At 38.9% G+C, this 23,511-nt stretch overlaps 1 long non-coding RNA gene across 4 annotated transcripts in view; it reads left to right on the top strand.

The window, feature by feature from the left end:
* The window catches only part of LOC110826498 (uncharacterized), a 424,262-nt gene that overhangs the window by 159,546 nt on the left and 241,205 nt on the right, over window positions 1–23,511 (top strand). For 2 of the 4 annotated variants that reach the window (XR_015535741.1, XR_015535739.1), the window contains exons 1-2: window positions 15,297–15,687; window positions 20,119–20,289. This is a non-coding gene — a long non-coding RNA (uncharacterized LOC110826498). Of the gene's footprint in view, window positions 1–15,296; window positions 15,688–16,147; window positions 16,403–20,118; window positions 20,290–23,511 lie in introns of those variants that run through there. The other 2 variants (XR_015535743.1, XR_015535742.1) reach the window with 2 other exon arrangements.

A 23,511-nucleotide genomic window follows, 5' to 3' on the forward strand; every position in this document is an offset into this window, starting at 1 on the left:
TACATTCCATGGATCCATAAGTTAGTCAGATGACAATAGGATGTAGAATAAGTCATAATAATACAATACATGTTATATAAATACAAGTCATATAAATGTCACAAAAATACAAACAAAGGGTTCACATGAAGTAGAGATAAGTTACAAATAAATCCACCCATTATATACAATAGATAAATTACGATTTACTTGTAAACATTAGAAATTCATCGACAGAGTAACCCTATTTGATTTTTTGTTGAGTGTCATTGCATTTTACCATTCTACACTGTTCAGTCGGATTTAACCATCCTGATTTTTGTCTTTAAGATAGTGTATTGGGTGGGAGAACGGTTGTTCATAGGAAGTTAAACAGAGGCTCTCAGATTTTAGTGGTGACAATGGGCCTATTCTATACGACCTGTCACACATATTTCGTCTGCAGAAGCTCTAGTGACAGTCGCCACCATAATTTGTAGGCCTATTCTGATTTAAAGTATTAGTCGTATAAATGGCTGTGCTGTAATGATTCTCTGAAGGGGATGTTCATTAATTCCTTCAGTTTGAAAAATAGGAAGCCAGCAGATGTGCAGAATTTAATTTCGGTGGCTATTTAAAATGTCAAACACTTTGCTTTGTTTGATACAATTAAGAATTATCTCCTTCGTTCACACTAATGTTAGTTCTTTTATTTATAAATCTCGCTGTATTTTTGTTATTTTAAAGATGCAGTTTCTTGTCATCTTAGATGTTTCAGAAAGATAAGCTGATTTGAACAGTTACATTTGTCCAGGATAAATAAAGCAATAGGACTTTATTATTTATCTAAATGTAATAGGAAAATGAGCTCATGAATTGAACTGTATGCACTGAATAAGTATGTCTCGAAGTTCAGCATTCTCATCTGAGACGACGCTTAGCGCCGCGCTGTTCCCCTGTCTCGAAACTTGCTGCAACGCTGCGTCACACCTGCCACATTCGCGCCACCCCAATGAAGTAGGCGAATCCTCTGTGAGACGTAACAACACTTTCTCATGATGGATGCTAGTATAATCGCCTGCCATCCAGATGTCGCAAGTTTCTGTTCTGTATGTAGGCATGTGGCTCTTCCCTTTTCATTAAATAAACATGTTTTCCCTAAAAAGGTACTTAAACTATAAACGAAGTTAGGATTTGAGGTTTTCACAGCGTTTAGTCCGAAGATGGCTGTCTTCTGGGTTGTCCTGCCCTGATGTTTGAAGTAGCAAGGGCCTCTGAAACGTTAGTAAACTTTCACCAGGCTGCACGGCGCTACAACCCAACAACAAAATTCATATTCTGTTTAAAACCATTTTTGAGATTATTTGAATTAATTTCTCCCTTTTGCCACCTATGATTGCCTCTTGAGGTCGAAACGCTTTTGCCACTAATGTCATTTATGGTGTTAACAGTTTGTTTGTTTGCTTTCTTATATTCTAATACACTACAAGGTATGCAAAGTTTTAAAACGTAATGTTGATAAAATTAGAATATGTTTCATTTTGTAGATTCTCCTTTATGGATTATGGCACTGAGTACATTGGGCTGTCCTGCCGACGTTTCGGAGATTCTTACAGTTTCTGAAATTTTATTTGCTAAATAATTTGACGATGCTGTGTCATCTGCATCCGTTATTGTTCCGAATAAGCCATCGTAATTTATTATGAATGATGAGTTGGAAGAAATTCCGAAGAACAATAATTAGGTCTGCACCCTTCAGGATGGACTGAGGAAAATTACAAACAATTCTGACGGCGTTATCCAGTGTCAAGGCAGAGATTCGAACTGGTGTCCTCTTGAACACAAAACAGTATAATTATCTTTACACTGTAAAATTGTGTAATACGTTGGTAGTGTATATCTATCAATGCAATTCAAAGTGAATTGTTGTTTATTTTAAATAATAATGCGTACGTTAAAAAGACTGTAACGGTATGGACACCAACAACTTCGGTCTTCAGAAATGAACTAATTAGGGTAAATAACCCTGTGGTGTTAGAACACATGGAACTAACTAGCAAACTAACCAACTCTGGTAGTAGATCCCAAACTTTCATTGTCGTTAGTTCGGAAATCGGACACGTACTTCCCTGAGATCCATCCCCACAGCCTTCGAAGTGGCCGCTTTCCAAGAGATTCCCCACAGATATTCTGTAATCAGGAGCAGATACCACGAAAGTAACAAATCTAGAAACGGCTGAAACAGCGCATTAAAGCAGACGGTGGGGAAAACGCCGAATGAGCACGTGAGCAGCTCGAACGTGAGATCCAGGAAATGGGAAAACGGTTCAATAAAAGTACAATGTATCACGAATTGCACCCAGCAGGACTGTACAAACAGCGTGAGACGACATCCATAAAGGATGAGGAATTCTTGGAAGACCACGTTAAAGATGGTAGAGTTCGGACTCTCGAACAAACAGGCCAGTGCTCTAGGGAAGAAGAGTATGTTCTGTTATTGTTTATCTTCTCCAACCAAACTACATTTTTGCGCAGTTGTGACTTCTTTCATTATCCCAGCTACACTATACTACCTTCATAAATCTCGACGTTTCTCGTTGTATAATACGTGCGTAAGTGGCACAAGTGTTCTGTGTGATGAATTTTTAACGGAATGATGCATTTGTTATTAAGTAGCGTGAAAAGTGCAAGCAGCAATTCTTGGTTCGTCTGCTTTAGGGGCCTTGCAATGCCGAAAATGAGATCGCAGATATTCACGACGGTGAGCCTGATTTTGAGGTTCTTCTGAGTTTTGAAACGTAGACTCGTATGTACAGGCTAGCGTTTCGGAGAAATATACTGCTTTCATCTTCAGGGCTTCAGCCAAAACCCAGAACAGCATCATCATAATCCGAAATTGTCCTTTGAATAATTTGATAAAATCTTGCGAGAAATCAGGTTTATCACCAATGAACGACTTATGAATACAAGTCATTTTCCTCAGAGGTAACCTGAAAATTTTAACTCATTCTGTACCATACTAACACAGGACGTTACACATATCACCATTGTTAAAAAATACATGTTTGAATTTAGGCCCACAAATGTTTAGAAATTTTAAAACCGCGAAACTGCACTGGATTTGCTGCTCTGAACGGTTGTGATAAGAGAATAAAATTAGAAAATAAATAAAATCAAAGTAGAGAATAAATAAGTGAACAAGGCGGGATAACTGAAAGCGAAAAGGGGAAATAATTAAAACGAGTAAAGAATATGGTGCTAGGAAGTAAGGACTAAACACACAAAACAAGTAACAAAGAAATTGAATATAGTAGGTGACTAAAGAATTCTGTTTATACTCACATACTTTAGGTTCTATTTATTTCACGTCTTATAGCAGGATTAGTCCTCGACTGGTCTCACCAGTTTTCAAGAAAGAAGATTGTCTATAATTTTCTCCTTTACCCTGCATTCTAATCAGGAATTTGATAGCGATTATGGATGGTTCACCTCTTCACTGCCGTGTGTTGCTTAATAGTAAGTTGTACTATGTAGTTTGAACATGTCTTCTGGAATCTTACACCGAGTAGTCTGGTAGATATTGACCGACAAATAATAAAAGCTTCAATCATCGGGGCGATCGATCTCATAGGTTTATATGTTTTAACTAAATTAAACTTTCTCTACTATTACACACTTTCTTATGTTTTAAAAAGCAAAACTTTCATTGTTAAACATGAATTGTCATCACGGGTATCGTTATCAGAGCCATCTTCCGGAATTTGAAACAGAATGGGATGAAATTCTTCGCTTTAATCAGAAAATATTCGACAAAATGCAAAGAAGTGAATGAGAAATATTGGAAATATATTGAGGAGATTAAATTCCTTTCCTTCAACTTAGCAGGCGTCGTGATTCCAAGACTGAATTCACCCACCGAGAATTCTGAAGTAGAGGCAGATTTATTTTAATATCGACGATGCTTTTAGAACTGCAACTCAAAACTTCTGAATTTATAATGAAATTCTTTTCACACGGGAAGAGCGACTATTACGCCTGAGGGTTGCTTTTACTTATTTGGGCTAATGTAAGTGTTTGTATGTGCGATGTTCTCCGTAGTCTGAACAGTGGCCGTCACATATCAGAGGCCCGGCTTCACACTCAGTTCAGTGCGGTGGGATTTGCGGTGGTCAAAGTAGCTCTTGGACGCTGATTTCTCCGATTTCTTCGGTTTTATCCTGCCAATATCTTTTCCCCGCTGATCCACATTCATTCTTGTATCAGCTGGCTAATGGACAATGGACCCGTTAGAAGATTTCTGTCTTCTGGTTTGTTGCGCCGTGTAGTCTGGTAGATTTCCACCAACGTTTCAGAGGTCATACTGCCTCCCTCATCAGGACGATGAATGCTCATCGCCCTGATGACGGAGGCAGCTAATCACATTTTATCCGTATTTATTAATTTATTTGGCTGAGTATAATACACTGTTTTCTTTGGTTAGGCTTCATGTTCGATAGCAATAGGCCTACAACATTGCATTGGTACGGTTTAATATGTACAATGCATTTAGTAGGATGGTTCTCCTTATTTTATTAAGTATTCAATAAGCCATAAATTCTTCCATTTAGTCTACATTTCATATTAAAATCTATATTTTACGTTACACATAGACATGTTTACACTTTGGGGGGGGGGGACTTATAACGTTCCTATAAATCGCAGGTTACATTGGCCCGATACAAACAAATAGTAAATTTATCTTCTAATTTTTTTGTAGATCTTTCGCTAAAAACTGGTCTAGTAATTTTGGAGACATAGTATATCGCTGGGAAGGTACAAAGTACCATTCGTCCCTTTATGCCCTCATTTTATAAATCTCGTACAAAGAAAGCCTGAAACGAATTCTCAGGTCACGTTGGGCTCGGCGCGCATGCCGTAAGCGCCTTTTAATGCTAATCTTCTGTTTAAGGGGATCAGTTTCAGGCGACCTCTCTGGCAGACAGATTTCAACTGAGTATATCCCTTAAGTTAAGAGGAAAGAACAAGAACATTCCATTTTTATGGCCACTTGTTTTGTCTCATTCTTGAAGTTACGTAACTAACCGGAACGCCCTTCAACCTGCAATTCTCCGCCCTGGCTTTTAGGGACAACTTGTGTCTCAAGACCTGATTCTTTAAGAAACGTGACGTTAAGTAGAAGAATGTAACCGTTTCAAATGTTACAGAGAGCTTAATGTAATATCCTTTCTCTTAAATTGTAACGTAAAAAATTGATAAGAACAAGAAACAGAAAACGAACGAAAAACCGAATGAAGCAAAAGTCAAGTGAGAAAGAAACAAAACCCAGTTGTTTACGCCCGGCAAAACGTTTACAGTATTTCTTCTTCAGTGTACGCAAGAACTTGATTAAACTGGCCTAGAAGTGTGTGATTGTGGTGTCTGCCTTCGGGTTCTATTGTCGTTCATTTCTTACTTATTTTAATCCCACTTTAACAGTTACGTTCATTTACAGATTCTAATTCAAGTGTAGCTCTTCGGGGAAAACTGATTTTATACGATGTAGAAAGAAGCGGTTATGTTTCTTTAAAGTTCTGTGACATTTTCCTGAAGGGAACTAATGAAATCAGGAACGCGTAATGGTGGACGTCATTTGGGCGAGAATGTCACCCGAGACCTCACGAATATTAAGCATCCGTGTTAACCAATTAAAAGTCATGTTCTGTCTGTAGTTACAGCTACTAAGATAGGTCCTACTGTAATTAGTTCATAGTTCTTTAGTAAGGTAGATTGCTCTTGAAAGGCAAATGTTTAAATTTTGTACGATACTAAAACGTTACTATTTTGCAAATGCTTGTTGGATTTTAATAATATTTTTATGAAAGGCTGTTATTTGCTATTTTCATTGATAAACTATTTTCTGTAAACTCTTCAATTTATTGATCGATACCTAAGTAAGTGGTTTATAGAATATATCGGACGATAAGCTTAGCACAGCTCTGAAAAACAAGAAGCGAATACCGAATTATTGTTCGAGAATCTTATTAGAAGAGACAACTTGCAGGCGTAGAAGTGAGCAAAGTTATAACGAATTTCGAGGAAGTCGGTTGTGAAGGTATGAATTGCGTTCAACTGGCTCAAGATAGGGCACAATTGCACGAACTTACGATTATGGTGACAGACATTTGGGACAGCGACAGCAGATGAGCTGAATAACTTAACAACTGCTGAAGGAACGTCATAAACAATGAAATTTGTGGTTAGGATGTTTAGTAATGTGAGTTACTTGCTCGGATCAGTAGGAAAATAATATGAGTTGATTTACCTTACAGGTTTGCGTTAAATTCGTCAACGGTCTAATGGCATGAAATAGGGCTTATCGACCCATACACACGGAGCAGATATGTAAATTCATTGCGATCTTGACTTATATTGAAAAGGTCTGCTATTCGAATCTTGGCTGGGTTATCGGTTTTTCTCAGGTTGTTTGTAATTTTTCTCAGTCTCTCAAAAAGAAGTCCACCAAGCGAGTTTGCTCAAGAGTTGATGCTTTTGCATTGCATTAGGGAGAATCTCGGTTTGATTCTAGCCGAAACAGTGGTTCTTCTAACTCAGAATACTCTTTCAGTGTCTCTGTATAGACCGCTTCATCGCGAATCCTTACCCGGACGTGTGGATTCTCTTGAATCATTCCATAATCAATAGTTTCTGCTGTTGATACAGCGTCGTAAAATAACATATACATCAATGCAAATGCAGGGGTATATTGAAATGGGACACGGTCGTAACTTTCTGTGTTATCGCCAACTTTCCATTCATGTCCGTTTTCCATTTATATTCAACGATGTTTGGATGGATAATGTGGTTAAATAACGTAAAAGCGAATCAATCAACAACACTCCTTATGCAAAGACACCTTCTACTTGTGTTAGACGTTCTTAAGCCACTCTTTCGTTGAAACTGCCCCTTTTACTGAAGGAAATGAATCCAAAGTGAGAGCGAAACCAGTCAATACGAAATAGAAATGCGATCTCGGATGTCCTCTACAACTCCTCTCTCTCTCTCTCGAATGAAAGGTACTGGGAGGTATTTTCCGAAAAAGACTGAGCTTTACTGTAGAAGGCGTGTGTTAGGCAGGAGGCCGTCAGCATTGGAATTCTATAAGGAAGACCATTAGGGTCCTCCTGGTGCCCGATGCTCTGAAACCAAGACACGGCAGCAGGGCGAAATGTTTTCACGAAAGGAGCTTTATGTAAATTAGAAACTTTCTTTAAATTACCGGCAGTAGCATCGTTTTCTGACCTTTCTTTGAGCTTCGTACAAGATACACATAATTTCAGTTGTTGTATAGCTTAAAAAAAATCCACTGTTTGCATTAATAGTACAGTGACACTGTGCAAGAAATCGTAAGTGTTGAAATTTACGATTGTTAAATTTCAGTCGGAACATTTAGTTTAAAATAAGAACTCCAGTCGTCAGCTTCGAAATAAAATGTGACATAACGGCGTAATAAGTGAGATGTTTTGCGAAGTGACAGCAGTTGGATCAGAAGTAAAATATAATAATTCTGGAACCTGATGTTTTGCAGTACAGGAAGAACTTCGTAAGTTGTGCTTTCAACCTAATCTTGAGGTAATTACGTCAGCGAGAAAGAGACAAATTGTTGTTGGCCTCTAGTGACATACCAAGTTTGATGGTTAATGCTGTTGCAGGAAAATATTCGCGGTTAATTGTAAGAATTATCCGAAGCCCAGAAATGCGTTTTATGTAGAATTCATGTGTAAATAACTATGGAAGCATTCACGTTTATCCAAGCGAGCTGCTTGATCCGCTCATAATATCTTATTTCGAATTTATCCTCCAAATTTTGATTTGGCGCAGGGCACATATCCCTTCGAAATAATTATTCACATCCAGCTTATGGCTTGAGTTGTGAAGTGCTTCATAACCACCAGTGTTTCCTTCCTCCTCTGTCATGTCGCTCTTCGCCAATCTGAACTTGGTATCGTTGTGGCTGTTACCGTGAACCATGTGGTTTTGAACATTTAATACGGTTTGATCCCCTCGAAAACTGAGTTAATTCTGCAAATATATACAGTGGTCACTTAAGCTATTATCTCCTTCGCTGCTTAAAGTTTGATTGGGTTATCTGTTGAACGAAGGTTTAAATTACTGGGTTACTGGTTATTGGGAACGACCCGTTCTTCAAGTGTCTCAGCACTGCGGGTCCCAACTTTTCGTTGGCTTGATCTATAGACATTCGGTAGGACTCCTTGGACGAGGGATCTGCCCGTCCCAAGGCCTCTACCTGTACACAGGACAGCACAACACAGAGAAACGCGGACAAACATCCATGGCTTGAGTGGGATTCGAACCCACGGTCCAGCGACCAAGCGGCACAATGCCCACGCCTCAGACCGAGCGGCCACTGTGGACCGCTTAAATCACCTAACATAATTTTTAACAGACTTATTTAATTCGTTTTCTGACGAACCAGTATCAAATACTGTGAAAAATGTTGTATATCAATGCCCCACATTTAATCGAAATACAGTGTGCAGTTTCGTTTTAAAATATGTCGATAGTCAGAGGGATGAATATGATCTTTCCAATATGCGTGTCGTTTATATACTTACTGCAAAGAACGCATAAAACCAAATTTCTAAGTTATATTTAAATTGAAGATTTACCAACAACTACCATACGAGGTGCGATCGGAAAGTTTCAAGACTGTGTCAATAGAGGGCGAACCGAATGTAGTACGAGCTTCTGCCGCTAGGGGGTGCGGCCTACATTCATAGTGAATCAGTGTGCCAGCCGGCATCATCGAATTAGCATTTGTTTCTTAGTTACGGGCGTTTTGGTAGTGCATTACACCGACCCTCCTGCGATTTCGGAATGGCGTGTGCATCAAATTTTGCCAAAGACTCGCCAAAACGGCTACGGAAACCTATGAAATGCTAAAGCAAGCATTTGGGGAGTCTGCAATGGGTCGTGCACAAACTTTTGTGTGGCATTCACGTTTTAAAAATGGCCGAACCTCTGTCGATGATGACGAGCGTTCTGGACGACCATTTTCGAGCACAACGCTCGAAAATGTTACGAAGATTCGGCAGGCCATTCACGAAGATCGACGTCGTACCATCAACGACTTGTGCGACATTGTTGGGATAGGCTATGGGACCTGTCAGCTGATTCTAAAGGAAGAACTCCACATGCGACGCATCATGACAACGCGCCAGCGCACACCGCCCTCAAAGTTCGGCAGTTTTTGGCCTCAAACACCATGGCCGTCATCCCGCACCCTCCTTATTCGCCGGATTTAGCTCCGTGTGACTTCTTCCTCTTCCCAAAGATGAAAATTCAGCTAAAGGGAAGGAGATTTGAGACGATAGAAGAGATTCAGGCAGAATCGCTGATGGTGCTTGACAGGCTGACAAAGAAAGATTTCCAGGGATGCTTGCAGGCTTGGCAGCGGCGCTGGGATCGTTGTGTTCACTCCCAGGGGAACTACTTCGAGGGTGATGGATGAATTTAATACCTGAGATAAGTGTACGGGTTTTTTTTTTAAAAAATAGGCGCAGTCTTGAAACTTTCCGATCGCACCTCGTACTACACAGAGCAACAACCCAGAAGACTGAAATCTTTATACTCACCGCTGTGAAAACCTCAAATCATAGTTTCTTCAGTCTTAAACTAATTTCATATTGCTGGTATGAGCTTATGTTAAAATATGGGCAGGTGTTATCATAACCCGACAAGTCTAGTCTATCGCTGCATTACGTGTCTGTTCTCTTATATCCCTGTTTTGTTCTGCAATAGGCCAACCGTTATTTGTCTGAGACGAGGGGAGCGCCCAGATAACCGGCCCCAGAATTAAGTGCAGTGGTTCTTCAGCTCCGTCCTAGGCGCTCCACCCATTAAGCACGTTAGCAATTATCTCACACTGGCAGGGTAAATAAATAAATAAATATGTGAATGAATATTATGTATATCTATGTGAAGTGAGTCACTTAGCTCGGCTAAATAATTGCACGTTCCAGATTACAGATGCAGTAGTCGGCTTATAGGCATGGAAAATATAACATGCCGCACTTTTGACTTTCTGAGTGACTTTAAACTTTTCAGAAATTTGCTGTACCGTGGAACTAGGTTTTTCTTTGCATAGGCAAAGTTTACTTTATACAATCACATAAATGTGTAAGAACTGAAGAATATATCTAGATGTGGGCGCGTAACAGTTGATGAGAAGGTGCTGAGTAGCTTAACCAATGCTTTAGAATGTCGAGCCGTGACACTTTCAACACTTGTTTTGGTATTATAGCTTATAACCACTTAACTCCTGTAATAAATATTAAATATTCTTAGCCTGTGTTTATAGACCGAATAACTTACTTTTTCTGGAAACACAATTATGAATTTTGTTTCACGATCAGCAAAAATGTTTCGATCTTTTTTAATCATTATGCCTACTATTTTCTAAGTTTTGGTTATGAGATTTTACCCTTGTATTTTAACACTTGAAAGTACAATGGTAACTTATAAAAAGACTGTTCAAAAAGTGTATTTATGGGTTTTGTATAATATGCATTTAAATTTGTATTTAAATGGTATTCAGATTAACTTAATGCTTCAAAGGATGATACATTCGTCTAAAATAATGCATTGAAGCTGTCTCATTACCCTACAGTTTAGAACTTAGCTTTCATTGTCATTATTTGTAAGAAATACTTCCTGTCATTTTGCTTCCGAAACAACCCAACATTTTCTGTGACTCGATGATCCCAACATCGCTACATATAAACTCGTGTAAACATAAATAAATTTGATTCCCTTAGGAACATGTCGTTTCCACGGTATACGATCTAATCTAATGGTAATTAAATATCATCCAGGTGTTCCCATTTTCTGGCGTCTTATATCTAACGCGGTATACTCTCCTTTAATGAATATGAAGGCCTGACATCCCTTGGCATCGGTTATTGGTTGGTTATGTCTGACCGACCATATTAAGAGTGTCAGCCCTTGCTCGTATTCCCCTCCGCTTTCGCCGTCTCTGTTACCAAACTCCTGAAACTTCATTTCTTTCTTCCTCGAAGTTTGTCCTTTTTTTGTATTTTACCCTCATTTTTTGCCATGTCTCTCTCTTTCTACAATCCCGTTCCCAGCGAGAGAATTTCAACTCGAGCATTCTGTTCAACGAAAGGAAAGTTCCCGAACTCTTGTACAATCCGCGTCCTACGAAGTTACGCAGAAGAGGCATGTAATGTCCGTATGCACTGCAGTGGTTTTCGCTGCATAATGCTATACATTGTAGCCGATATTCGAATTAAAAATACACTGAGAAAGTCCGTGCCTTTATAATGAACTGTTTCGTCGATATCGGACACAACTATCAGCAATATTGCTTCAGCTCATCATTCGTATTAATTGCTTTTAAGAGAATAAGTTTAAGAATGAGATAAAACGAAATTTGTAACCTGCAATTTAATATGGTTAATGAAAATAAAAATAATGAAGATTATTATTATTATTATGTTATAAAGTTTATCAACTAATTTTCAGACAGGATTTCTGTAGTCCTACGTGCATACTTCAGAAGAGGATCGACGTATAGGAAAAGCTTAAAGTCTTACATTTGTGGTGTTTCAGTGGCTACAAAAGTTGCGCTTTGATATTAGAAAGTTATAGGCCACCCCAGTTATGGTTTATGAAACTAGTTATTCAAAGTGCACCCCCGCATGCCTGTGAGTAGAAAACGGCTTGTCACTACCTCTTTCCTAAATAAATTCCAACTAAAAATCTAGTAATTTTAATTTTGCTGCCACGAAATATGACCACATTTCGCAACATTCAGTAAACAAAAAGTTCATCTGCTTTTCAAAAAGGAAATGAAGCCTGAAAAGTCATTCGTATGACACAGTATCTCACAGAACAGCATCACTGAAGACGGTCATTTTCTTTTCCCTGTTTCGATCGGCCTGTTCCGTTTATATTTATGAGCATAGTCCCCGATTTTGAATAATCGTAGAACACAATCTACCACCATCTGAGAAAACTAAAATTATTTCCAGTCTTCTTAAAATGCGTGTATAATTATCCTAATAATCGCCTTTTGACAGAAATAATTTCAAGATCTGGTTAGAGAAAAACTTACTTATAAGAACTACCTTTGTTAATATTTTTCATTTACGGAATATATAAATCTGATAATAAAACTGTATATCAGTCAGTTTCAATCCCATAAGACACCTGTAACAACCCTTAAATATGTCCGTCGCCGTCTTCTAGGACGTTTTGCCGGCGGCATAACCCAGAAGACACAGTCGACATCTTCACTCCCGTGGGAGCGTCAAGTCTCAGACACATAACAACTGCACTCATTTGATCCACACTGTACAAGTAAATTACAGGCTGTACACAGTTTATTGGGTCTGCAGGTTACAGACTGACTGGGTCATCTTTACTCATTGCTGTGTCTCACACTCAAGTATGAATAATGACTAATCGGCTTGCTTAGGTCATTGTAAGCTACTTACTTGACGTGTGTTTAAATGCATTTTAACGAAATGAAACACGCATTGCTGATAATGAATCTCTTGACAGGAAGCGTGAATTGTTCAATGAAGTGTAACAAACGAACAACAGCTACGATTAAGCATAGGCATACAGAGAGACACTTCTGATACTTCATCTGCCCTATGACGTCACATGTGCGGGAAATATTAAGATTATACGAGAAAATTAGAGGAAATGGTTATGTTCATATCCCGTGATTCGTTTAAAGACGCGGTAATTTTATGTCAATGGGCGCAAGTTATGGACAATGCGAGACAGTAGAATGAGACAGTGAGATAAAATAATTCAGTTTTGGGTTTCAAAAACACTTTTCGGCGCAAAAACGCAAAAGATTACGATATATAAAAAACTGCAGTCATTCGACAGACTTTGGTGTGGACTCTAGTACCAAATTTTATCTAAATCTGTTCAGTAGTTTCGGAAATTAGTCACAGATGGACGGACGTGATTTCCTCGCCATGCTGTTATTTTAGGTTGTTTATGCAAAGAAGTGGTCGCTGTTACAGAGACATGTGTTCTGCCCTTTATTCACGTTCGCAAGGATAAGATTGCACAGCAAGCTATTTTGAGACACCCAGTTCCTCTGCAAATTGCAGACCATCGTACAACGTTTCCAGTGCAGGCGCCTGTAGCACTGCACTAAGATGGCCCCACGCTGTACTCCATTATCCAGGAACACCAAATAAATTACGCTTCCATCTCCTCATTCCACCTCTAAAACTCTGCCCTCTTTCCATCTTTTTCTTACACCCATTTTGGAGCCTTTCTTCATTTAAGCCTGATTTTCTTTGGGAAAGACATCTTGTTAGAACAAGTAGAATTCCCCATTACGTCTATTCGTAATGCGTCCACAATAGAATATTTAATAGGAATATGAAAATTCCAGTTAATGATGGTAGATGGCAGACCGTCCTTTCTTATTAATGCTGATACTATTAAGCAGAATTTTCAGTATATCAAATATTTCTTATGAAGACAAAAATACGGAAGGGATAAACGAATGGATAACTATGGTGCAAGGGATGAAGGCATGAAAGGAATCACTTCCTGTTAAATTTCAAAGGGCCTTTCCAATAGTATTAGAATAATCTAGAATATTATTGAAATGTCAACAGATAATGTTTACTAGTTTTTATCCCTATTTCAACACAGCGTCACAGGGAATATTTTGTTAAGTTGGCATTGAAAGCGAACACGACGTAGTACAGTAGGATTTGAGGTTCCTATGGCGGTACACAGCGCTGCAACCCAGAAGACAGAAATCTTCTTAAGAGTTAGTACATTTTCCTGAAATGGAACTTGTTTTAAGAAAGAAATCATAATACTCTGCTGATGCTTTAGCCTTAGTTGTCGAAAAACATTAAGCATCACTATCCTGATTGTTAAGTTACTTTTCAAAGATAGTTTTTGTTCCCACATACTGAGTTACTTATGTACGTTATTTAGGGTTGTTTCATGATTGTTTTGTAACTGAAAATACATGTAAGACTAAGGTTTTGAAAAAATTGCCGTTTAAGTGATTGCAGTGTTCATGTGTGCATTGAGAAATGCTGTTCAATTTGCTATTGTCTGGTGCACAGATAATATTAGGTTCATCTCACCCGCTGTTTAGTCTAGACATCAAATTGACCATGGAATATCTGCAGATCATGAAAGCAAATGTGTGAAATTACACACGTCATAAACGATATTAAAGCAGCAGCTGTATGGTCAGTGCTCCATCTTGTTGGAACCACATTAGACCACAAAATTTCATGTTCTGTAACTATGGGGCGAGACAGAATTACTTTTCCCTTTTTAATGTAGCTCAGATGTTACAGTTGCACCATTCATTCGCAGAGGAAAATAGTTCTCCGTTGTATCTCTGACCGAAGAAGTGTCACGTCATATTTTGACGACACATTCATTGGTATCACAGCTTAGGAGTTGTAATTCTGCTTGTTGACACAAATTGTAACTACAAGATGATATTTGTTATGATTAGTCTCTAATCCTCTTTGAACACTTGATGAAATTTTACAAAATTCTATTCTTCGTTCAGCTTCATGAAGTTATTGAACCACTAGAATTTTTTAAGGGAATCATTTTCCTACAAGGCTAGAAGAACATTTATACTCCATCATTTCTCAGCAAGGTTCGAATGCTGTTCGCTTTAAGTTAAATGTGTTTTCACAGTTTTTTGTTGAAGGGCGTATGAACGCTTCTAGATATTTGTCTACTAACCCATGTTCGTATATCTCACGAGTGATCGACCGACGTTAGTAGCGTGACGCAACGAGAATTAATATTTTAAAACGTCGCACATTTTTCTGCGGCGCTGTACTGCATACTCACGGAGCCTACATATAAATGGATATTCGTATACATATATCGAAGACCTCGTATAATGCTGATCTTCCTCTACACAGAGATACTGTTAGTTTTATTTGGGCGTGTGAACTTTGATATCACACATTTTTAAACCAGATAAGCGTAAGAATTTAGTATTCTGTAAATCAGTCACATAGTTGATATACCCTTCTGGCATGATGCCCTCGTTGCTTTTATTATAAGGTTGCGTGTTTACAAATATCTTTATTTGAAACCAAGTTTACCGCCTGAGAAGCTGTGGAAAAGTAAAACAGACAAATTAAATAACACGCTGTTAAACAACTGTAACGTTGTGTTTGCTATTACTTTGAAATAATCGTTGCTTCCACAAGGTAACTCACGAAACAGTCGCTGCTACAAGAGCGCTGAACGTGGCGAATGTTGAAACTCCTTTTGGACCGTTACAACTTCAGCCTTGTCTTCCAGAATACGTACGATTTCCAAATAAGTTTCTGTTCTTCTTGCGCATTTATTCAGTAATCAAATGAAATCAGAATATCACTTTAAACTCGGTGCGACACACGAAAACCCAAACGAGATATGACGTAGGCAGTGTCATTTCCTGTGACGATAGGAGCAAGATTGTGGAGCTGTGTTCGAGTTCGATACTAGTCGCTGCATGTTGAAGGTCAAATGAAACGTGAAACAATGATAATACGTGCAGCGCAGCGTTCCACGATCTGGTCTGCTGTGTGTGTCTGTTATGTTTGTGCATCAGAATAAGTGTTTATAATTTCTTTTGGCTCCGTGCTAAAGGTATTTTGGTGAAGTGGATGTACGAAATGTTTGGTTAATCGGGAACAAGTAAGTTTGCTGTTAAGATTGTAAACGATTGAATATCGTTGCTGTAGTAAAAATAAATACAAGTGTTATTATGACATTGAATTAACGTAAAGTAAGTTTATATTCCATTAGAGAATTTTGGCAACTGTTGAGCTCTCTGCTATCGTTATTATGAAGTAATAAATGTAGCATGTAAGGTTATGTTCACTAACATTCCACTCCTCGTCATAGACGTCATATAATGTAGTGGGGCAGAAAAGTACCGTAATTTGATGAAGATGACTGTCTTCTAGGATTCCTTGATGGAGGCAGTATGTTCCCCCATCGCATTACTCGAATTTAATCTACTCTTAACTTCATTGCGAGGGAAACTATGGGTTTTTTTGCCGGCATTCCCAATATTTTGAACTTTGCCCCATTCTCGAAGAATTTGTTAACTGCCTTATGGTCTTGTCCCGCATTCTCGTGTCGGCCATAAATAATAATACGAAAAACTACTGTCAACTGAGAACTTCAGAACGGGATAGAATAGAGTCACTCGATACAGCTGCCCTGTTCAAGGCTGTTCTGCTAGACCGTCTGGTGCCAGCACAAACTGCGGATTGTGGGAACGGGCAATGCGTACGTGTTGTGAGGCTTGCAGATTAATCGTTTCGAGAGAGGGAGAGTTTGTATTCCTGCAGAATAATGGTCTACTCAGTTTAACAGAAGTAAATGTAACAGAATGGAACGACAGGTAATTGGAAATTCGTTTAATCCCCAATCACATTTAACTGTTGTAAAGGTAAACAAAGTTAAACAGGCAAAAATGTGCCTTAATATAAAAACCTAAAAATTTAAATGCCTACATTAGGTCCATAGGACGAAAGCATGATGATAAGAACGTCCATCCGTCAGTCCGCACGGTTCATCTCCAAAACAAGTCAAAGGATTTCGATTAAATTTGGCATTGGGAGTTTACGCTAGACGTTATCACATTTATTTCACTCTGGTCTGTATCGGTCAAATTGAACACAAATCTTAAATTTCGTGATGCACTAAAGCATTCCACATTGATTTAATGTATCCGACTCCCTATATGACGAGTATTTAAATCGTTTTATTCTAATATAAAGACTGAGACTGTATAGGGCTGATAAAGTTTTCCGCGTGTAGTATTTATGACACGGCACATCTTAAATTCTTTCGCCCCACTTGAGCAAAACATCTATGAAGGCAGTTAGGACATATTTTGGTTATATTGCAATATATCAACAGAATACTTTTATTGGAATCTTAGCTTGTCTCAGAACTTGAGCAAGAATGTAAAATTAAGATCAACATCTTCACATGGTGTAAATTGTTTACAACAAACACGCTCTAAGAATCACACCATGACGGTATAACCATTTACTGTGGTGTGTGCAAAAGTTAGATTGTACTTACGAAGTTATGATTTCATTTGTTTGATGTATCGGTTAGCCGCAAATAACCAATAGAAAGTCGACCTTCAAACTGTTAAACAATCAATCATTTATTCAATCTGTTATAAGAGCAGGGAGTTTTAAAAATGTGTTTGCGTCACGTTGTTTCAACTGAGTGATAGAAGGCTGTGGTAATCCTTGTCCTTCCGCCTTATTAGGATAAAGGCTATAGGATTTGAGACTTTCGCGGCGAGTACAATCAATGGAAACAAATCTGTCCCCATCATCAGGGGATGGGTACAGAGTTGGTTCGCGAAACGTCGGTTTACTACGATAATAGACTATAGTATAGTGTAAACATAACTTTTATATGCACTGGGAAACCAAAAAATTAGTTTGACTCGCTTTATTGCGGTGGTCTGGAACCAAACCCGCAATATCTCCGAGGTATGCCTGTATAACACATGTTGAATGAATTATCGTTTGTAAACTTGCGTGTATCTATATGCATTAAATATTATGGAAAATAGAACATTGCCTTTTATAACCGCAACGTGAAAATATACAATTCCTCACAAAAATTCGCGTCGGAATTGAAAAATTGCACCAGAAAACCGATTGCGCAACAGTGCGTTAAATCGCATCGAATGGAAAGACGATTTTTGAATAATACGTTGGAAAGGATGTGGAAGGAAACCCTGATTCTGCTTCAGTTAATTATAACACAAAGACAGAAGTAACTTTAATTATTCGTACTTCAGATTTCTCTCCTGCTTTGTTCTGCCATGTATCCTAGTAGATGTTTACCGACGATTCTGAGTTTATTCCGTCTTACTCATCGCCGTGATCATGGAGGCAGCAAACACACGCAAATATCGGTAAACGTCTACCAGACTACGCGGCTCGGCAACCCTCAAGACATCCATCATCATACACGCCGCCGTGAAAACCTCGAATCTCGCCGAATAAGAATTTTCGTATTCGTTTCGTACGCCAACGATGAAACTTTAATTGGTTTGCGAAGTGTTCCTTTAAGCCAGTTTTACACGTAATTTTTCATTCATGGCTCTAGTTATGGACGTCGCTGTAACACAAGTTGTGGCTCTTTTGCTTTGTCTGCCACAAGTAACTTTTCCTACAAACAGGCGACTTCTTGTTATTTGCACGCCTCTTAAATCGTTCACGAGTGGACAGAAGTTTTGTTTCCGACGCAAGTACGTTGTTATACACCAGAATTTATTGAATATCCCCAGGCCAACCTTGTGATTTAACGTTTTCTCCTCCTGCAACGCAAATAATTTTCTCTGCTCAGTGATATATTCAATGATTACTTCCTTGTAAGATAACGCTTTAAATCATAGTGGTAACTGTTTGACCACGTGCTTTAATATTCAACAATTATGAATTTCTCCCTCAGAGTGCAGCCTGTTCATGTATTTCGTTTCATTCTCAGATTAAACAGCGAGTATTTGCCTAAGCAGCGATAACCATTTGATCTTCATTTGGGAGATATCTCGCTTTTACTTTCAGGAAGGATATACGTTCTCAAATATTATCTAGCTGAACTAAGTGTTTAAAGGGCTTAGTAATTGTACCTACAATTAAAATGGGTTAATTTGTAGTTTAAAATTTGCCGATTCCTAATGATTTTTAATGATATTCACATCTGTTTTCATTCTGACAAGAGAATGGTTAGGTTGGTCATGCCGAAACCTTACCTGAAATTTTGCTCATCAACAGAGGCCATCTAGTAAAGATTGTACACAAAATTTCAGCTGCTGATGCGCTGTGCAAGGGTGCATTTTTGGTATGTATATTTAAAATTCGCTCCGCCGCGCATGCAGCGCGGCATTCACCGGTACATTGCAGCGGAGGGCGTGGGCCAGGCGCTGGGAGATTAGTCTCCGGGGAGCTAGAAGCGTAACTATTGTTGTTTGCGCGTAGTAGAGGAGGTGTTTTTAGGGACATTGTGATTATCAGATCTTTCAATGCAATGTAGAACGCTGTCAACGTTTTGCGACTTGCAGTGCAGGTCTATGAAGGACGCAATATTACAGCCAGGCCACACGACACGATTGAAGACCAGCAGATGTGTGACCTTCTTGTGCAGATTTTGGACAATCAAAATTTCTGTCCAGATCATTTCATCGAAACCACTGACACGCTGGACATTTTATACAATGAATACGAAGGTACTGAACAACCTGATGAGCCACCTGATAGCGATGTACCAGTCAGTCGGTAATCAAGCGATGACGAGCAGTCATCACCTTCAAGCTACCACCTGCTTGATTCCTAATATAAAATATACTGAAGAAATACCCGTCAAAAATAGCAACAACAAAAAAAAATTTGAAACCCATTCCCATTCATTGCACATTACACCACAGACTCAATGAAATTTTATAGAAGTTAATGCTGATGGTGTTCTAGGATTCTCAAAGTTCTGTCCTCGAACATTAGAAGGAACATGGAATCACAGTAACAAGTGCAAGTTATTCCAACGTGTTAAAAATTAACTGAGACCAACCATAAGGTTATCAAAAGGTGATCTCTTCTGACACAATTTCATGAGTTTCAGAAAGCAAGGCATATCAGTGGATGATAAGAAAATAAAGTGACAATATAAGCAGTAAATAACCATAATGCCAGTTCAAAATTTATATCATTATGTATGTTATTTCTTACAATGCAATGAGACTGGGAAACTTTAGTGACATTCTGATTATGTGTTATTAGATCTGACATACATGATTTATGTTAACTATTTGCAATAAAGATAGAACTACAAACTCTGAAGTTATGAAAGTGATAACAATGATGTCCAAGCAAGTGAAGATATATTGTCAGTATTTTCAGTATTTACAAACATGTGGATGGAATCTAAGCACACTCTTAACCCCCCCCCCTCCAAATCCCTAACATTTGGATCATGTTGGGACATTTGGTGTTTGTAGACAACCCTGCATGTTATAAGATTCCTTAATATCCATTGTTCACAGTTTATGAAATTTAGATTATTTCAACATGAAAGAAAAATTTGTTTTAGGTGGAGATTTTGCAGAGGATATTCAGATGTAAATTGCAAGTGGACTTGGGAGTGATGTCACAGAATAATTCTGTCTGTTAACTGGATTTGTTGCCTCAAGAGTAACAGCTAGCAGTCAATCTCTGAAAGGCTCGCTAGTCTTCGCAATGGAACAGGCTGATGCAGCACAGGGTGAGTGCGCTTTATTGGTTGATTTCAGGTTCAAATGACTGTTTTATAGGTTGTTATGCCATGTAGACTGGTAGAAATTTGTAGACACAAAATATGTTATTCCCAAAATTTTGTTATGTTGCATCATATCCTTTAGCACCAAAAATGATTTACTTACATGTAAACTGATTCATTCGTAACATGTGTATTAACACTAAAGAATTTTATGTAAGAAAATCCTTTGTTATGAAACCACATCAATTTTGGATAAACATATTCACCATATGGCACCATGCGGCACGACGTACATACAAAATTTCAACAATCTCTGACCTTCCATGGTCTATTTCGAAAATTCGTGGGCAGGTCGTCAAGCTCAGCTGACGCAGATTACCGCTATAGGGTTGAGTTAGGTTAGATTAGGTTAGGTTAATGGGGCATCTGCGCAGAAGGTGATGCGCAGTGACGTGTGCAAGTTGTCTATGATAGGCATCGTTTGAGTTCTATTTTCGATTGCGGGAAATTAAAAACCCGAATATATCAATGTTCTTAAATTATAGAGCAATCTAGTGTTTGAGTCACTACCATACCTTTATACGAGGTGCGATCGAAAGGTTACCAGACTGCGCGTATAAAAACCCGTACACTTATCTGAGGTATTAAATTCATCCATCACCCTCGAAGTAGTTCCCCTGGGAGTGAACACAACGATCCCAGCGCCGCTGCCAAGCCTGGAAGCATCCCTGGAAATCTTTCTTTGTCAGCCTGTCAAGCACCATCTGCGATTCTGCCTGAATCTCTTCTATCGTCTCAAACCTCCTTCCCTTTAGCTGAATTTTTATCTTTGGGAAGAGGAAGAAGTCACACGGCGAATAAGGAGGGTGTGGAATGACGGCCATGGTGTTTGAGACGAAAAACTGCCGAACTTTGAGGGCGGTGTGCGCTGGCGCGTTGTCATGATGCGTCGCATGTGGAGTTCTTCCTTTAGAATCAGCTGACAGGTCCCATAGCCTATCCCAACAATGTCGCACAAGTCGTTGATGGTACGACGTCGATCTTCGTGAATGGCCTGCCGAATCTTCGTAACAGTTTCGGGCGTTGTGCTCGAAGATGATCGTCCAGAACGCTCGTCATCATCGACAGAGGTTCGGCCATTTTTAAAACGTGAATGCCACACAAACGTTTGTACACGACCCATTGCGGACTTCCCAAATGCTTGCTTTAGCATTTCATAGGTTTCCGTAGCCGTTTTGGCGAGTCTTTGGCAAAATTTGATGCACACGCCATTCCGAAATTGCAGGAGGGTCGGTGTAATGCACTACCAAAACGCCCGTAACTAAGAAACAAATGCTAATTCGATGATGCCGGCTGGCACACTGATTCACTATGAATGTAGGCCGCACCCCCTAGCGGCAGAAGCTCGTACTACATCCGGTTCGCCCTCTATTGACACAGTCTTGAAACTTTCCGATCGCACCTCGTACTTCAAATATATTACATTGGTTACTTACTTGTGGACCTCGCAACACAATTGGCTCGCGTCACTTATGAATGTTTTTACGCAATTGCAGTTGCTGGATTGAATGTGTGGTCTGCTTAGGCTTAAGCATTATCAATACAGATGTTAATATTGTTGATATAGTCGGCTATTGGTGATGGTGGCCGATTAGGCGTTTGTTCCACCTCGCGAATTTGATGCCTTCGTGTGAATTTGTTACAAGTGTTGTGGCACGAAAGAGCATAAATTTTATTTCTTACCTGTGGCACGACGTCCATATAAAATTTTAGAAATCTCCGACCATCCATGGTCTGTTTCGAAAATTATTGCGCAGGTCGCCATGTTCAGCTGACTCAGAATACCCCTGTTGGGTTGCCTTAGCTTAGTTAGGTTAGGTTAATGGGTCATCTGCGCGGAAGTTGATGCGCAGTGACGTGATGCAAATTGCCTGGTTCTAATATCGATTGCGGGATATTAAACAATCAAATATTTCAATGTTCTCACATTATAGAACAATCTTGTTGTTTGAGTTACTACTATAGCTTTACACTTGAAAGATTTTACATTGGTTACCTTATTGTTGACCTCGAAAGACTATTGGCTCACGTCACTTGTGCATGTTTTTACGCAATTGTAGTTGTTGAATTGCATTTGTAGTAAGCTTTCGCTTAAGAATCATTAATACACATGTCAAAACTTTATTTTAAAATATATCGAGATATTACAAAGTTCCGGCTTGTCAGAAATATATATGTATACATATGCGCGCACATGTCACATTTAGACACGTCCAACTTTAGTAAACCAGGTACATCTGGAATTTGTTTGGCCTTCACTATAAGAAACTCTTGCCTCTTTTGTGCACACGTGTAATACCTAAAGTTAATTCACGGAGTTTAAAAACACATCTCGGAAATTCACACGTACACGTACATCAGGTCGTAAATGTAATTTTCTACTTTACTCCATCTCGCATACGACGATGGAAGGAGAACGTCCTCTCGTCTTCTCTGTACGAAGCACACAGTAGTTTAATATGTATCGCGGGAAATAAATGTTGCTAATTATCCCGATGAACATATTTGATTGAGTACCAAAGTCCGCAAGCTTGAACTTAAGAAGGTGAATATCTCTTAGCTAAATTCCAAGGTACGGAGACTGCACTGATTCTCGACGAAAATCAATTACGACTGACTTTCACTTCCGGGGCTAACATCAATCTTACGTATTTGAAAGCCTATGTACAGGTCTGTCAAATCGAATCGAACCACGTCATTTTCTCCTTAGTTTTCTCTCCTTTAGATTTCGTAAATTTGTGAAATATGCTGTCGGACATTCGCTACGTAGAAGGGTTATTGATTTACCTGACTGCAACAGCACGCCATCACCAGTCTAATTCGGAAAGTCTTTTTACACATGCTGCCATCTGTACGCTACATTCAATGCGTACGAACAATTGCATATTTTTCGAAATGGTTTTTGATCTTTGCAATTCATATTCAATATTTATTTGTTGTTTTTCTTAATTTCCGTCACTTGAATGTGTGTAGATTCAATTGTAACCCCCTTATATACGTATGGTGATTTATGTGCGCGAATCCATACGTATGAAGCTACAACTCGCTTACATAACCTTAGTCACTATCAGTTTCTTTGCCATAAAAATATTTTTACACTCATTTTGAGAATTTTTTAGTCTTATGACGTAACTGTGCACGTATAGGCACCAGTTAGAAAACATACAG

This window comes from Zootermopsis nevadensis, unplaced genomic scaffold (assembly GCF_977971745.1).
Source record: "Zootermopsis nevadensis isolate Lab colony 2312 unplaced genomic scaffold, Znev_1.0 Znev_ptg000018l, whole genome shotgun sequence".
Classification (NCBI taxonomy): domain Eukaryota; kingdom Metazoa; phylum Arthropoda; class Insecta; order Blattodea; family Termopsidae; genus Zootermopsis; species Zootermopsis nevadensis.